The sequence below is a fragment of the Talpa occidentalis genome, unplaced genomic scaffold, assembly GCF_014898055.3.
Source record: "Talpa occidentalis isolate TD23 unplaced genomic scaffold, MPIMG_talOcc4v2.1 talOcc4.3, whole genome shotgun sequence".
NCBI lineage: Eukaryota > Metazoa > Chordata > Mammalia > Eulipotyphla > Talpidae > Talpa > Talpa occidentalis.
In genome coordinates this window covers 34014438-34031985 of record NW_023603184.1, presented here as the reverse complement: position 1 = coordinate 34031985, position 17548 = coordinate 34014438, and the positions used below count along the sequence as shown (strand labels likewise).

At 38.7% G+C, this 17548-nt stretch overlaps 1 protein-coding gene across 14 annotated transcripts in view; it reads left to right on the top strand.

The window, feature by feature from the left end:
* Window positions 1-17548, top strand: part of RBMXL2 (RBMX like 2) — a 183541-nt gene that overhangs the window by 24467 nt on the left and 141526 nt on the right. The window contains exon 2 of one of the 14 annotated variants that reach the window (XM_054699422.1): window positions 3638-3650. The exons of the other annotated variants lie outside the window; for them this stretch is intronic. The gene's annotated coding sequence lies outside the window, so the exon portion shown is untranslated. Of the gene's footprint in view, window positions 1-3637; window positions 3651-17548 lie in introns of those variants that run through there. 14 annotated transcript variants of the gene reach the window in all.

Here is a 17548-nt window from a genome sequence, read left to right as displayed (position 1 = left end):
TTGGTTCTTTTTATTTCTGTGTCTTCAAGAGTACTTATTCGTTCTTCCATTTCATCTGTTCTGCTTTCATTGCTTTTTGCAGAGTTCTTTAGCACCTCCATTAATTCTTTGATCTCCTGCATTTCTTTTACTTCCCTCTTTAGGGATTCAATTTCATTCTTCTGATCGTTGATTATTTTTCCCTTATCATTGTTTTCCTTTATGGTTTCTGTCAGTTTTTTAATCATGGCAATTTTAAATTCTCTTTCTGGAAGGCTCAGAAATTCTTCCAAGTTACTGTCATTGCAATCTGGGGGGTGGTTTTCTTTTTGTGGTGTGCTTTTTTCCTGAGGAGTTGCTGGGTTGCGTGTGGTTTTTCTACTCCCTACTGTCTGTTTCCTAATTTGCCGTATGCATTGGGACACTGTGTTGCTGGTACTGGCTGGCATCTTGGGCGAACTTCCCAGCTCACCTCTGGCTCTTCCAGGAGCCATCTGCCGGTTTCAAGCAGGCTTTACTGAAGAAAGGTAAAGGTCCCGGTTCTAAAAAGGCAATGCAGGTTCGCACTCCTCTGCATGCCTGGTCTGCCCTGGTCTTGGGTGCTCGCTCCCCTTCTGAGCTCAGACTGCAGGCCAGAAGGGGCCTGGCGTGGGCGAACTTCCCAGCTCACCTATGGCTCCTCCGGGAGCCTTCTGCTGGTTTCAAGCTCTCTTTACTGAAGAAATGTCCCTGTTCTAAAGTAGCGGTGCGGGACGCACTCCCTGTGCTCCCGGTCTGCCCCGGCAGTGGGTTCCCTCTCCCCTTCTGGGCTCGGACTAATGGTCAGAAGGGGCCTGGCTTGGGCAAACTTCCCAGCTCACCTCTGACTCCTCTGGGAACCTTCTGCCGGTTTCAAGCAGTCTACTGAAGAAAGGTCCCTATTCTCTGGGGTGTTGGTGATTTTTTCCTGGTTGCTAGGTGGCGCCAGAGATCTCTCCTAGTGTCCTTGGGGAGCTGTTTTTTTTACCCCGTAGGACAGGGGATCAGAGTGGGAGTGGTGGGGAAAGCCTCAACGGCTTTGGGGTGCTGTGTCTGTCTTGTGCCCCACTGTCGTGGGGATCCCACGCCCCAAATTTCGTGCTCCAGGTCTCAGTTACAAAGCCCTCAGGTCCAAGACACGGGCTGTAGCCCAGTTCAGTGTCTGCAGAAATGGCGCCTTTTGCACCTTGCTCCTGTGTCCAGGCACCTGGTTTCTGATTACTCAGTGAGGACATTCACCTCAGTGAGGGTCCCCGCACATCTCCCCACAAGCCTAGGTCACAGGCACGGGGACCTGGGCAGCTGTGATCCACGTTAGCTTTTCAAGTGCACCGCTTTTCCGCACAAGCTTACCGGCCGGCCTGGGGCTGTGTGTAGGTCTCCAGGAGTCTTTATTTTTCTCTAATGGCACCTGGAGCCGTTCGTTCACCTCCACGGCGAATCCTGCAGGGTTCTCCACAGCTCCAGTTCACGGGGTGTGGTGGCTGAAATACTTTTCACTCATAGTCCCACTTGATGCGTAGTTTTTCCTTGTTGGTTGTTTTAGTTTTTTTGTTTTTTCCTCCTTTCTGTTGGTTGGAGAGTGCCGACTTTGTGGGTGGGGTTGGGTAGCAGGGTTCTGAGCTTTCCTCCCTTCTAGTCCTCTTTTTTTTTTTATAGAGGCATGTTTTTTATTTATTTATTTTGTTTGTTTGTTTTGTTTATACAAGCACTGGGTACAGTCAGAAGCGCGGGAGGGTGAGAGAATTCACCAGAGCCAGAGCGGGGAGCAGAGCAGGCAGAAGGACCGAAGTACACTGCTGAGGGGAGCAGCGGGCGGCAGGAGAGGTCTGCGCGCCATGTGGGATCCTCCGCCGGTGGCCGGGAAGCAGCCGGGGATCGAACCGGCGCTGCAGTGGCCGCGGGCAGCTTCGCAACCCAGCGCTCAACCGCTGCGCCACCGGGGAGGCCCTCTTCTAGTCCTCTTTTAATGCAACTTTCTTCTTCGGGCAGTTTGCTGGAGTCACCTGTTTATCTTCCGTGTCCCAGTTCTCACTGGGACCTGCTGTTTTTCCTCCCTATTAACTTTTTTTTAATGGGAGATCTTACTCGCAGCATTTCCTCGCTGCCATGTTGATCCGCACTCTCGAAATACACTGTTGAGGGGAGCAACGGAGAGACAGGAGAGGTCTGCTGCACCATGCGGGCCACCTCCCTGCCCCAGGATCTAACTGGCTGTTAGATGCATGGCTGTGGATAGCTTCATAGTGCTGCGTCTTAACCCCTTGTGCCACCAGAGAGGCCCCGAGTTACTTATTTACCAGTGGGGAAGTAGGGTGGCTTTTGCCAGACACCATGTTGGTTCCTTTAAAATGCTTGAAACATTGACACACAGGAGATATTTTAGATTTTCCCAAGTTTTATTTTGCTCATTTAGAGATCCATAAGACTAGAAGGAAACTTAAACCTGCAGAGGTAGGAGCAGCCAAAGCAGGGAGCATTATCTTTGTGCTGAAAAGCTAAGTTTGGGTGTTCAGGGACAAAGTTAAGTCAGAGAGCTATTTACTTTTATCTTTCCTCCCTTTTCCCCCTTTATGCTGTCCTTAGCTTCCTCTATTTAATTTTGTATTGATTTAATTTTTATTGTTTATTGCAAAATATACATACAGAAAAAACTATAAAATTATTTGTATAGTGTGGAGGAAAATTGTTAAGTGAATGCACAGTTGATCGTTAACTAGATCAAGCCAGCACACAAGTCCTCCAGTGCCTCTTCCTAACTCTCCTGGAAGTACCACTTTCCTCACTTTGTTTACAGTTGTATTTTTCTGCTTTTTTTATATTTTAATAACCCTTTGCTCTTAAATAATGTGTAGTTTATCTACATTTTATTTTATATGGACAGAACTATACAGTAAATTTTCTTCTGTGGCTTCTTTCTCTTATCCATTCTGAATGAGGTAGCAGTTTGCTAATTTTCAAGCTGTGTAATATTCCATTGTATGAGACCACCATAATGTAGTCATCCATTTTGTGGTTGTAAACTCCAGCATTATTTCCAGTTTGAGACAGCTTTGAACAATACCCTTCTCAATACCCCTGTACCTCTGGACTTAGAGTGTTTACTAAATAAATTGCTAAACTGCTTTTCAAATGTGGTATCTTCAGTGTAGTAATTAGGCTTCATATTTGTGAATAGCTATTGTACCCTCTTCCAATGCTTGATACCATCCCACATTCAGTTACCAATCAATTCAATATGAAAGTGTTCCCCGTGGGGCAGTGGAGGCAGCTTTATATCCATCTTGCTCTTACAGAGAGGGAATAACTCAGAATTCTAGCTCTTTGGAGGAAGTCTCATCTCTTGGACTCTTCTCCTAGATGCACCCTATGTTTGGGATTCTGTTTCCCAAGCTCTAAAGTAAGTCTTGGTAACTACTCTTAAAGCTTAGTGGATATGACACATGTTCCCCAAGCAGAAGCTTCTTCATTTAATATTTTGACTTAATAATTTTTTACTATTGTGACTGATCTTTAGTGTACTTAAGATTTATTTTTGTTAAATATATGTATCCAAAAATTTAGTGTTTATTAAATATGTCAGAGCAGATTGTGTTGGTTTAAAATCCTTAAGCCTGTACTTTTCTTTTATAATTGGCAGGATTGCCTTTTTTAGATATCACCACAACAGGATGATCACCTTAATTATATGGTGTGTGCTTGTGAGGGTGAGGGGGGTTAGGAGAAGGGTGGGGTGGGTTCTTCCTTTGGATAATGTCATATCCCTTTAGGTCTGTAGGTTTTGAATAGGCTTCAATTCCTGCTAATGCTTTAGTCTGCTCTCCTTTTAACTTCAAGTAAGGGCACAGTGGAGGTGACTAGAAAACCATCTTTAATGATTAATTAGGAATTAGCTTGGCATTACTCTCCACTTATTCCTACATAGACTTTTCTGTTTCTTGCAGGAAATTGCAGTTTGATATTTCTTTTTCCCATCTTATATACATTGTATCTTTTTTTAAATTTAAATATTTTATTTTATATAATTCTTACATCTTTTTTCATCTTTGCACAATGTGTGCATTTTCATTTTGGTTATATTTCCCATACAGTTACACCTCCCCCCTTATTTTGACTCTAGTCCTTCCTCCCCCGCCCCAGTAGTGTCTCTGGTTTATAGTTGCTTGTTGATTTTGACTTTTACTTTGTATTGATTAGTCTTTTTTTCTGGTCCCTTATTTAGGTTTTCTAGATTCCTGCTATAAGTGAGACCATCCGGTATTTTTCTTTTTCTTTCTGACTTATTTCGCTGAGCATGATCCCTTCCAGCTCCATCCATGTTGCTGCAAACTGCATGTGTTTATCTTTTTTGATTGCTGAATAATATTCCATTGTGTATATGTACCACATCTTCTTGATCCAGTCATCTGTTTTTGGGCATTTAGGTTGCTTCCACAGCATAGCTATTGTAAATAGTGCTGCTATAAACATAGGGGTGCAGGTGCCCTTTGGAAGTACTGTTTCTATGTCATTTGGGTAAATAACCAAAACAAAGAGAAACCCCACCGACTGGGAGAACATTTTAGCACACAACACTAACGATAAAGGACTGATGACAAAAATCTACAAAGAGCTGATGAGACTCAACAAAAACGAAGAAAATAATCCATTCAAAAAATGGGCAGAAGAGCTAAAAAGAAACTTCTCTGAAGAAATGCAAATGGCTAACAGGAATATGAAAAAATGTTCAACATCACTTGTAATCAGGGAAATGCAAATCAAAACTACCATGAGATACCATCTCACACCGGTGAGAATGGCACATATTAAAAAAACTAGCAACAACAAATGTTGGCGAGATTGTGGAGAAAAAGGAACTCTCCTGAACTGCTGGTGGGAGTGCAAACTTGTCCAGCCACTATGGAGAGCTGTGTGGAGATTTCTGGACCTATTAAACATAGAGCTTCCATATGATCCAGCAATTCCACTCCATTGTATCTTTTAATATATTCTCAATGTAACAGGTAAAAGACTACCTTCCACAGTCCCCTTTATTACTTCCTTTTGAACCTTTAATGAGTGTTTGGAAGGGGTTGAAGATAGGTGTCAACTAATTTGTTCATGATGCCACCCTGAGCAAGAATTCTATTTTAAATTTCCAGAAACAGTGTTATTCAATGTATAAATGTTCCATGTGTTATAACTTTACTGGGAATGTGCCATGCTCTTAAGCTATTTAGGAAACTTAGTGCTATTATTTCTTTTCATTTTAACACACCTCCTCCCCTTTCCCCATTAGCATTTGTACATGTTCAAGTCACTAAAATACCTCTCTGATCACCAAACCTCCTTTAACTATTACCCTATACAGATTGTGCAGTTTAGAGAAAATTTGTAAAGTAAAATGTAATTACTGACTAGGTCAAGCCCCCACAAACTCCCCCATTGCCTCTATAGCCAAATTTAATCTTGTTCCTGTGTCTCTCGAGTCTTGTGGAGTTTTTCCCTGAATGATAAAATTGGAATCAACTTGTGATTTTATATTTCAATTCTGTATTTTAATTGAGAATACACCAAAATTATAGGAAAAAAAATTGTGTGAATTAGTATTTTAAAAATACTGAGTTTTCTTCTTCAAAAATCCAGTTTGCTTTTCTGTTAAAATCTCTTTCCTATCCTTAGGTAAATTCAGTCATTTTCTTCATACAAATTTTCATTAGGTTTATTCCAATATATTTAATAATTTCCTTTCAACAGTGAATGCTTTTCCTTCTCAATCTTTTCTAATTTGTCTTGCTGGTTGACATAGAATACTGATCTTCGTAGAGTTCTCTCATAAAGGCCAAATTACTCAACACTCATAACTTCTAATAGTTTCTCATTTGATTTTATCACATATTTTAAGGAGGAAGTTTGAAAACAGTGCTTGTCTTCCTCTTCTCCCCACCCCCATTTGTATCTTTTTATATTTTTCTTGTCTTGTTGAAAGGGGTACAACTTCCAAATTTTTGCTAGTAGCAGTGATACTGAGAATCCTCACTACCTTTACTGCTGTGTTCAGTGAAGCTTGATACTGTGGGGTTTGTTAATGGAGTTTTATTTTGTTCCTAGTGTGTTAAAAGTAATAGGGTTTTGGTTGGTTTCTTTTAACCTGGAATGGTTTTTTCACATTGACAGATTTGTAGGATATCTGTCAGTCAGGTCATATGTTTTTATTTAAACTGGTAATATGGAAATACCCTCAGATAAACTCTGCAGTAATGATATATTATTTTTTAATGTACTGCTGGATCCCATTTTCTGATACTGATTTATAATTTTTCATCTATGTTCGTAATGAGTCTAGTTGTGTTTGTTTTCTGATCTAGTTGAGGATCAGGGTTAGGTTAGTCTGATATAGTGCTGCTGTTCTACCCTATGCCTGTGTGTTACTTGCAGATAATACAATGATTTCCATTCAATACACCAAAGAATCAATAGATAAATTATTTATTTTTTTAAAGATTTATTTTTATTTATTTATACAAGCACTGGGTACAGTCAGAAGCGCAGGAGGGTGAGAGAATTCACCAGAGCCAGAGCGGGGAGCAGAGCAGGCAGAAGGACCGAAGTACACTGCTGAGGGGAGCAGCGGGCGGCAGGAGAGGTCTGCGTGCCATGTGGGACCCGCCTCCTGTGGCCGGGGAGCAGCCGGGGATCAAACCGGCGCTGCAGAGGCTGCAGGCATCTTCACAACCCAGAGCTCAACTGCTGCGCCACCGGGGAGGCCCTCAGTAGATAAATTATTAATAAGTTATGCAAGATAACTGGAAATCAACTTACAAAAATAAGTTTCTTTCTTCTACATGCACAATTACTATTTCTTGAAAACAGAAATTGCATTACAGTTGTGGCAAAAATATGAATTATGTGGAAAATAACCTAACAAAATCTCCATGAGCTCTTAGGATGAAATGTTAAAAGCTGTGTGAGGATTAAAGAAAACTTCATGTGGTGTATTTCAGGGTAAACTGATTTAACATTATGGAGGGTAAATTCTTTACATGTTAAAATATAAAATGAGATTTGAACAAATATTCTAACGGATATATAGTCTACACATTATATATATGAATATCTTTAAAATTTTAGATGTTGCATATGTCTTCTTCCAGATGATAATTCATCTGTTACCTTTGCTGTGATAATTTTCACTTAAAAAGCTCTTAATTTTAATGTAGTCAAAGTCATCAGTGCTTTTCTAAACTGAAAGTAATTTTCCACTCAAAATTATACAAATAATGTTTTACATCTTTTATTAGAAAATAAAACATATGAGACAATAAATCAAGTGTGACATAACAAAAATTTACAGCTAGCTAATTGAAGAAATTTTGGGAAAAGAAAAAAGGAGAGTCACCCTGCCAGAATTGAAACCTATTATAGTCAGATTAATGTGGGAATGGCAAAAGAACAATGCAATAGGTAGAGCAGAGAAATAAATATATGCTTACGTGTATCTGCTTTCAAATGTAGTAGAGGTTGCAGTGAGGAAAAGTGGAATTGCTCAAGTAGATGCTGTTGAGGAAACTGGTTCATTCTGTTAAGAAAATAAGTCACTACTTTAATCATAAAAAGAGGTAAATTTAAGACCAGATCGAGTAAGACTGACATGTAAATAGTAAAATTATAAAACTGATGGACAAGGGGTTAATATCTATTATAAATAGAATTAAATATAAATCAAATTAAATAGAAAAAATGGGCAAAGGAGAGTAATTTATAGGAGGACAGTGACTGAATAACTTCTATGTGGAGATGTTAGATTTCTTAAGTAATTAGAGAAATGAGCATTAAAACCACAAGATACCACCACATAATCATCAGAATAACAATTAGAAGTTGAATGTGCGAGAAGGGGGGCTTTTATGCTCTGTTGGTGGGACTATGAAACAGCACAGTCATTCTGGAGAGAAAAGTGGCAGCACTGGGGAAAATTTAAAAGGCTTATATCATGTGATTGGACAATCCTGACCCTGGGAGTAATCTAAACAAACCCGATCATGGGTCTAGTGAGGAGACAAGTTACAAGAACATACATTACTGCATTTGGGACAGGAGGGATGAAATTATAAATCCATTGCCATACCTCAAATAAAATGACTACCTTTAAATGCTTTCCTGCTATAATGCATGCAATCCTCAAGTCCCACCTCTTGCTATCAGAAAATAACCTACTACCTCACACTTTATCCTTCTAGGCTTTGATGATTATCCTTAACCACAGCCAGAAATCCACTCGAACCTGTATTTTTGTTTTCATAAACCCTTATTCCCTTCATGTCTTCCCTTCCATTTGTATCCAGTTTATATTCATGGTCCAATACTTACACTCTTAATTCCAGTCTCCTTCTCTTCCTTTGACATTTTCATATAGCAAAATCCCAGCCCTGCTAGATCTAACTTTCCCACATTCCACAGTTGCACCAAAGAAACTGAATATGACTGAAGAAAATCTCAAAATGATGCTGATTTAAGTTTACAGTCATGTTTTTCAACTAGAGTCTTAGCGATGCCAGCAAACAATGTGTCTGCCAATATATTCATCCTCTCACTCTTCTAAAGAACTCTTTCACGTCATTGCTGTCCTCACCACCAAAGATGTACTCTTCCTTACTCATCACTGTTGATCTTGTTTCTTATTTCAATGGGAAAATAGAAGCTCTGCAAGGGCTGAGACTTGACTTTGTTCTGTCTGGCACATAGAACAGTATCTGGCACATAGCAAGCATTCAGTGAGTAAATACATGCTGAATAAATGAATGATATGTGTGCATGATGGAATACTTTGTAGCAGTCAGAATCAACTAATGTTTTCTACTGAGATAGATAATTAAAACAATCTTGATTTGAAAAATAAGAAAGTGAGAACTACACTAAAATATCGTTTAAGTAAATTTAAAACATGTTGCAAACAACCCTCAAGTATGTATAGGCATTTCTGTTTTGTATGAATATGTGCATGTTCTACAGATAATAGAATACATTTGATTGGGTGCTCATGAGGGAACATGGAATAGGATGATGGGTAGGGAATTAGGAGGAAAATGCAATAGAATATAACAAGGGAAGGCCCTTGCACAAACTGTACAACATGATCAACTCAATTCCTGGGATTTAATTTTTCATATTAAAAAAAAGAATATAAACAAATAATCTGTCCAGGAAGAGCAAGGGTAGTTTTTGTCACCTGGTGCTAGGAATAAAGTCCTCTTTATCCTAGTATGTAAAGATTCTTCAGCAGAAAGATCAGTTTCCTGCCTGTTAGTAGGCACCAGATAGGTCACACATATATGCATTGTAAAGCGGACTGTAAGAAGAATGGCCAACTCTTTTGACATTTGTGAATATGGGCCTATGTGTTGTTAGATAGTTTCCATTTTTAAAAAAATTAAAAAAGTATCATTTTTATGTGAAATCTCCCAATTTTAAATTAATTTACAGTTTTATCTTTGCAGCTTAAATTACTGTGACTCCTGTCATGGATAAATGATTTAATAATCTGAACATTTGTGAACCCTGCCTGTTATAGTTCCACCCACATATACATACCTTTTAGTCAGGTATTAAATATAAACAGGCAATTATGACTCATCAGATATTTAAGGAATGCCTACACTGTGGCCAAGGTAAATATACTGCAAACCAATCCCTTGGAAAACAGAGATAATTATGGAAACAGAAAACGAGTTTAACTATATCACACCTAATAGTCACCTTTTCAAGTGTAATACCTATTTCTGATTTTCTGCACTAAATTCTAGAAGGTAGGAAATTAATGTTTTGTGGACCTGCTGCACTTATGGGAAATTAGATATCTATTCTAGAATGTAATCCATGTTGTAAAGTCTTTCTATGTTGATGTATTTGTCACCTCTGACTGCAGAATAAGAATAATGCCACCACAGAGTGGCTTAGGTGGCTGGCAGAATGATGACAGATTTCATTCTTGTGAGAAACACCACCATCAGACTCCAGGGCCTAACACAGGATTTGATGACAGGGCACTTTCTTTGTTGCTTTTACATTATGTTATCCTAGGATATTTTTAGAATCTAGTAAAATGAAAGTGTCAATTCCTTCATATCTTCTTCCATTTTTTCCTAAAGTAATAAGACAGAATAAGGCCAAGAGCAAATATTTTATTATAATAGACTCTATGCTTTTTGAGGAATAATTAGAGGAAATCAGACTTTAATATGAATGCCAGTCTTACCAACGATTTGTGCATTAATATTGGTGAATGTACTTAGTACATAGGAGACAGTGAATGAACTGAGTAAATAAGTAAAAAAAAAAAATTGGCGAATTTGAACTTTTAATGGAAGAGTTGAACAGAGAATTTGCTTAAACATCTCGGTCATTTATTCTTTAAATAAAATTCTGTGCCTTTATTAATTCTTTTAGTGTGAGCATGGTCTACATTTCTCCATTTAAGAGTTCTTGTTATTTTACTTCTTTCAATAAAATACACTGAATAACTACCAAAGCGCAAGGTTGGGGTGAGGTGAGTGGGGGATACAAAAATAAATCAGAAGTAAATCCTGCTTTCAAGATGTTTATGCTTACTATGGCATAAATCACTGGTCATTTGCATTCGATATGAAAAGAACCAGAAATAGAATAATGTATAGTTAAAAATTGCAAGCTCGGGAGACAGACTGCTTGAGTTCAAATCAGCTCCACAATTTAATAGCTTTGTGACCTTGGGTAAATTTCTGAATGTTTCTGTTTTCTCATTTGTAAATTTGTAGTAAGAAATTGAATCTACTGCATAGATTGTTGTGAAGATTTAATGCCATATGACTTGTGGAGGGTTGGGGAGATGCTGCTAGGTTCTCACATTATAAGGAAATTTGGGGATTTACTTTTTGTAACAACCCTTTGCAACAGGTTTTATTATGCTTGTTTGGTGATGAGAAAACTAAGGTGATGAGAAAACTAAGGTTTCAGACTATTGAATGGTTTTTAAATGAACCCACCTGAGCTAGTCATGAACCTCTATTCAATTCTCGCATTGCAAACAGGGTTCTGGAATTTTTTAAGGGAGTCACATTTTCAGATGTTCTGCGTCATTATGACATAGTGTCCCAGTTTTTGGTCTGTAAACTATAATCTCCATAATCCTCACTGCTTCTTTATGAATTACTGGGATTCTGAGGATTCAAGGCCCAGAAATAGAAGAGGGAATTTGAGAAACTGTTTCAGGTAAAGTTCTGAGGTTTTGGAAGATCATACTTTTCTTGTATCTTTCTTTTGTCTCACAGCCCTGCTCATGCACTGTGTTGCTTATTGATAAGATTTCAGGAAAACTCCTTGTACCGAACCTCTTTCCTGAGACATAGATGAACAGATACCCCAGAGAGACATCAGTTGGCTCTGAGAAACTAACACCTTGGTATAGTTTGATTTAATTAACTTACTTTCTTAATGCAAAGTTGAACCCAACTGAAAACATAAATAGGAATTTTGTTAGGATTAGACTACAGAAAGGAAGACGGTGACATTGAATGCTGGCATAAAAATAATGGATGCATAGTGGGCCAGAGGAATGGAGGAGAGGACATCATGAAGTTGAAAAAGGAAGCAAAAAGGCAGTGAAAGGGAGAGGGAGCATATAGGGAGGTGGAGATATGAGAGACTTGAGTGGGGGCCGAGTACTCAAACTTGTAGTCAAAGTATGGTCCTCAGATTAGTGGCAACACATCGCCTGGGAGCTTGTTGGAGATGCAGGGCCTCAGACTCTACCCATAATTAGAATCTGCATTTTGATAAGACCTCCAGATGAGTTGAATACACATTACAGTTTAAGGATACATGCAGGGTACACCGATTGGGTGATGAGAGAAACATACAGGTTAGTGATAGAGGATCTCAGCTTCATGGATGAGATGGAAATACATACACAGATCCAAAAATATGCCGGGTAAGTAGTGGCCAAAGAGTAGTTTGTGAGTAGTTGAACTGATTGGTAATTATCTCTTAGCTCCCACTAAGGCTTTGAACCTTAGATAAAGCCTGGAAATTTCTTAAGTTGGAGATTCCTAAAGGGATCCGCATTGGTTCAGTTTTCAGCTTTTGGTGCTGAATGTACATTTTCACTTCCTTTTTGTTCAGTTATTTTAGTTAGGGAGGCTGTAGTATGGGGGACTCTCCAGAAATAATTTAAAGCAAGACGTCATCCCTATCAGCTTGGCCTCTGAACATTCGTGCTTCTCAGACTCATTTTCAAACCATTTCTTCAAAGGCCCTTTTGTAAGTCTTCTGACTTACAAAACCCAAGTACCCCTTGGGTTTTTTTTTTAGTTTCGGCTTCTGTCATTATCTATTTCTTGTCTCTTTTTACAGAACAGACATCTCTAGGTTATGTCATCTAATGTGGATTCCATGATCACCAATACACTAGCAACTCTCAATGATTTAACTTCACTCTTGTTCAATCTTCAGCATCCTAGACCTCCTGCTCAATATCTTATTGGATATCCAACAGGCAGCTCAGACTCAACAGATACAACTGAAGTCATTATCATCTTCCTAAGACACTTTCTTTTTGTTCTCAGGGAATGTCACCACCATGAACCCAGATCCCTGTGCCAGAACCATAGGGGTCCCTCTGCATTCGAACACTTTTCATGCTTTCCACCTCTCATCACCAGTAAAACATTGAGTTTATCTCAACATTTCTTATATCTAACTTTATGGTCTCTTCCCTGGTATTGCAAATCTCTTAACTATCTCCCATCTTCTGTCCAATCTCTCATAAATTGTGATCTTAGTGCTTCAGTCAAAGTGACATTTCTCATATGTTAAGGATATCTAGTTCTTCCATGTTAAAACTAGACAATACCTCTCTACGCCATCTTAACTGATTTTTAATTTTTTTAAGATTTATTTATTATTTATGCATAAAAGAACTGAGGTGCAGGCCAGAAGTATAGGGGGTGAGAGGATTCACCAGAGACAGTGGGGAACAGAACAGGCAGACTGACTGAAATGCACTGCTGAAGGGAGCAGCGGGTGGACAGGAGAGGTCTTCTGAACTATGTGGGTTGGAGATTGAACTCGTGCTGCAGAGGCTGTTAATAGCTTCACAGCGCTGTGCTTATTAACCCCTCATGCTACCATGGAGGCCCTTAAATGATTTTTAGATTTTCTTGTAGATCATATAAAAAACCTGTATCCTGACTACCTGTTCAGCTGTGTATCTCACTGCAACTATCTCTGAGAGACCTTTTTTGCAATTTCCTGAAAAGTCTGTTTCATACCTCCATCCGTTTGTTCATACTATGCACATTAATTGCCCTCTTTCCTCCCCTCTCTACCACATATAATTTTGGGGGTCAGGTCAGTGGACATCTTACAAATGAAATCTTTCCTGACTACTGCTATCTTTTGTGTGTACATTGAACCTTGCGTAGACTTGGCTCATAGCTTACGGGTTCTACCAACTTGCTGTTCTAAGACCCTGATCTGTTTATGATATTATAGTCCCTCTTTTAATGCTTCATTGTAAAATTACCTACTCCATTGGGAGGTGCTTAGCGGTAAGGAGATGGCCTGGACTAATGTGGCCTGTGGTGTTAGGATGGAGGAGGCATTTTTTGTAAATAGAAAATGACCAATTAAGAACATGTATCAAAGGTAATGGGAGCCAGGTTGCTCGCTGTCAGAGAAAAGATACTCAAACATTATAAGGGTGAAAGTTAGAATGAACAGTGTTGGTAGACTGGAATTGGAGGTATCAGATAATGTGTGTGTGACTCTGTATCTATCTCTCTATCTCTCTCTCTAAAGAGAGAGAGAGAGAAATGGATATAGCTCTGTGTGTATGTGTTATTTGTAAATATGGGTGTGTTTGTATACAAAAATTTTCTAGCTCTGTCTACTGACAGAATCTAAAAGTACCGTGACCCCAGTAGCAAGGAGCATATCTAGTACCCATATCTTGATTTCAATTTTTTTTTAAGATTTATTTATTTATTTATACAAGCACCGGGTACAGTCAGAAGCGCAGGAGGGTGAGATAATTCACAAGAGCCAGAGCGGGGAGCAGAACAGGCAGAAGGGCCAAAGTACACCGCTGAGGGGAGCAGTGGGCACAGCAGGAGAGGTCTGTCGCGCCATGTGGGACCCTCTCCAGTGGCCGGGGATCGAACCAGCGCTGCAGAGGCTCCAGGCAGCTTCACAGCCCAGAGCTCAACCACTGCGCTACCGGGGAGGCCCCATATCTTGATTTCAAAATATTTTTCTCTAATAAAAGAAACCAGGCCTTCTTAGAGAAATATTTAATTCTGGGGCTGGAGCAGGAAAAATACAAGATGATCCCAATATATCTTGATTTATCATAAATCAGGGAATTGTAAGGAATTGTCAAAAGGACATGGTAACCAGTTCGAAGGACAGCTGGGACAGTTTGAACTTCTAAACAATGACTATAACAGATTATACTCAAGTGATTAAAGTAAGGATCAGTGAGTTTATAAATAATGGATACATACAGGGAAAGGAAAATATTTTTCTTTCAGTATAATATTAGTGAATGAATGTAGAAGGAAAATTATTTAGTGAAGAATCATCAAGAGTATAAAACTGGTGGGTAAAATTTGATGAGGACTAGGACAGTAATGTAATCTCAAAGGATAGCCCCATAAACTCCTTATTAATTACAAAGTGAACACTAACTGTATAGTAAAGAAATTTGATGGGCATTATCTTAACCCATTGATGATAATTAACCTCATTAAGAATGGTACAGATCAACATTGTTTCCTTAAAAAGATACCCCAAGGTGAACATAGCATCACTTCAGTGACATTTCTGCAAGAGTGCCTAACCTGAATCCAGTACTGAGGAAAAATAAGTAAAATCAAATTGAGGGCATTTCTGCAAAATAATTATCTTGACCTCTTCAGAAATATCAAGATCATGAACTGGGAAAGGCTGAGAAATTGCTCCAAACTGAAAAAAGAACAAAAATAAATGACTATGGAATATCACACTTGATCCCTGAATGACTCTTGAACCAGAAGATCCTTGTATTTCCTTTGCTATAAAATATATTATTGGGAAAATTTGTGAAATTTGATTGGGGTTTATGGATTACATGGTCTCAGTGTTAATTTTTTCAATTGTGTGGTTATATAGGAGCGTGTCCTTTTCTTTAGGCGACTGCAGTAATGGGCCATCATGCCTGCAACTTACTCTCTACTAATTTGGAAAAAAAGTGTGTATGTGTATATGTGTATTTGTGTGGGGAGGGACTAAAGGAGGGAGGGAGAATGTGAAAATGTGCGAAATATGAAATGTTAACAATTAAGAAACCTGGCTGACGCATACTGGAGTTTTTATTGTTTTTGCAACCTTTCCATGAGTTCGGGTTTATTCGGGTTTTTTTTAATCATTATTTCTCTGACACTTTTTAAATTTACATTTTCTTTCCTTCCTTCACCTTCCTTCTAATGATCCCCCCAACCTATGAAAACAAACCAACAAAATATAGAAGGAAATTCACTAAAGGAAGGAGTAGTAAAACAGTGGTTAAGTTTCTCCGTTCTTGATCAGACTGCCTGAGTTCAGAATCCCATCCTGTGTGTGGTTTTGAGGTAAACCACTTCACCTCTTGATGTCTGTTTTCTCACCCATAGAATGAGAAAGTTAAGAATGACCACTTCATGATGGCTGGGAAAATTAAATCAATACATATAGCATAGTTCCCAGCACATAGTGAATAGCTAAATTAATACATATTCATTTTTCCCCTTAAAGATATATTGAGTGAGCTTACTGATGAAGAATAGCTGTTTTTCATGGCATTTTGCTTGCTGGAATCTCTAGCCAGCCCTCTATGACTGACAGTCCCAGAGACCCTCCCATATCCACACAATATTGAGTTAATTCATTGTCTCCAAGCCATGAAAATGCAAGACATTTGGTATCACAGCTGAGGAATCACCCCTATGTGAGGTTTTTGGTTAATTATAATGAATGGGTTTTCTTGTTAGTATAATTTATAACCCATTGTCACCACCATCCAGAATCATCTGAGGAGAGGGAGGTGGAGGAAACAGCGAGGCAGCTACTTTTTACTGAGAGATTCAGAAGAACAGAACAATTTCTGGGTGCTGCAGGCAATGCCTGGTAATGATTCCATGAGCTATTTAGAAGCTTATTTTAAGAACTATTGGATTTTATCAGGTCAGTCACTGAAGCAGAAAAAACTCAGCTTGCCTGTGATGCTTCTGGAATACGAGAAATGTATCTGCACTAGACCATGGGGGAGCAATGTAGGAAAGGAGATACTGACAGAAAACAACTGGGTGAGGGGAAAATGCAATTAAAATCTCATGCTCCTAGCTCTCAGTCCAAAATAAAGTCCTGTCCAAGTGATGCTCAGCACGAATGTCTGTGAGGGATGATAGGGTGGATAAGAGCACCGGTTTAGAGCCAGGCAAACCTGCAGGTGAATCTTGACTTTGTTACTTGATAACCAACAGTGTGATCTTGGATAGGTTCTTTAACCTCTCTAAGCCTCAGGCAAGAAGAGGTGTCTAAAATGGGGATCTAAAATGCAGGTAATATTACTTGCCTCATAGTGTTATGTAAGCATCACATGAGGTACGGTTAAAATGCCTGGTTAAAATGCCTGTCACATAATGTGTTCAATAAATATTGTACTTATTCTGATAGGGAGCATGAAGCCATAACAAATAGTTTGGAAGAAAAAATTACTTATCTTTGAAATTAAAGTTATATCGTTGCAGGTTTTTAAAAAAACTTTTCACTTTGAGATAATTGTAGATTCATATGTAGTTGTAAGAAATAATGCAGGTCACAATTTAGAGTGCCTTTATTTAGTTCACTCAGTTTAGAGAACCCTTTCTTTTCTCTCTAGCAACCATGAGTTCTCCACTTCTATAACTTTGTAGTTTTAAGAATGTTATATAAATGGAGTCATATGCCCTTTTCGGAAAGGCTTTTTTTAAATTTAACATAATTCTCTGGAGATTCATCCAGATTTTTGTGTGTATCAGCAGTTTGTTCTTTTTTATTGCTAAGTAGTATTCTAAGGTGAACATAACCCAGTGTGTTTGACCATTAACACATCTGAGGATTTGGGGGTTGATTTTTGGCTGTTCTGACTGGAGCAGCAATGAGCATTTGTTCACAGGTTTTGTGTGAACATACGTCTTTATTTCTCAGGGATAAATGCCTGTAAGTGCAATTGCTAGAAACTGTGGTAGTTGCACATTAGTTTTTTAAAACCCTGCCAAGTTGTTTTCCATACAGGCTATCCTGTTTTACATTAACACCAGCAATATGTGAGTGATTCAGTTTCTCTGCGACTTTGGTATTTATTTTTAGTTTTAGCCACTTTGATAGGTGTATAATGACATCTCATTTGTCATTTTAATTTGCATTTCCCAAATGGCTAATGATGTTGAATATCTTTTCATGTGTTTATTTGCCATCTGCATATCCTCCTTGGTGCAATGTCTCTGCATGCCCCTTTTCCATTTGCTAATTGGATTGTTGG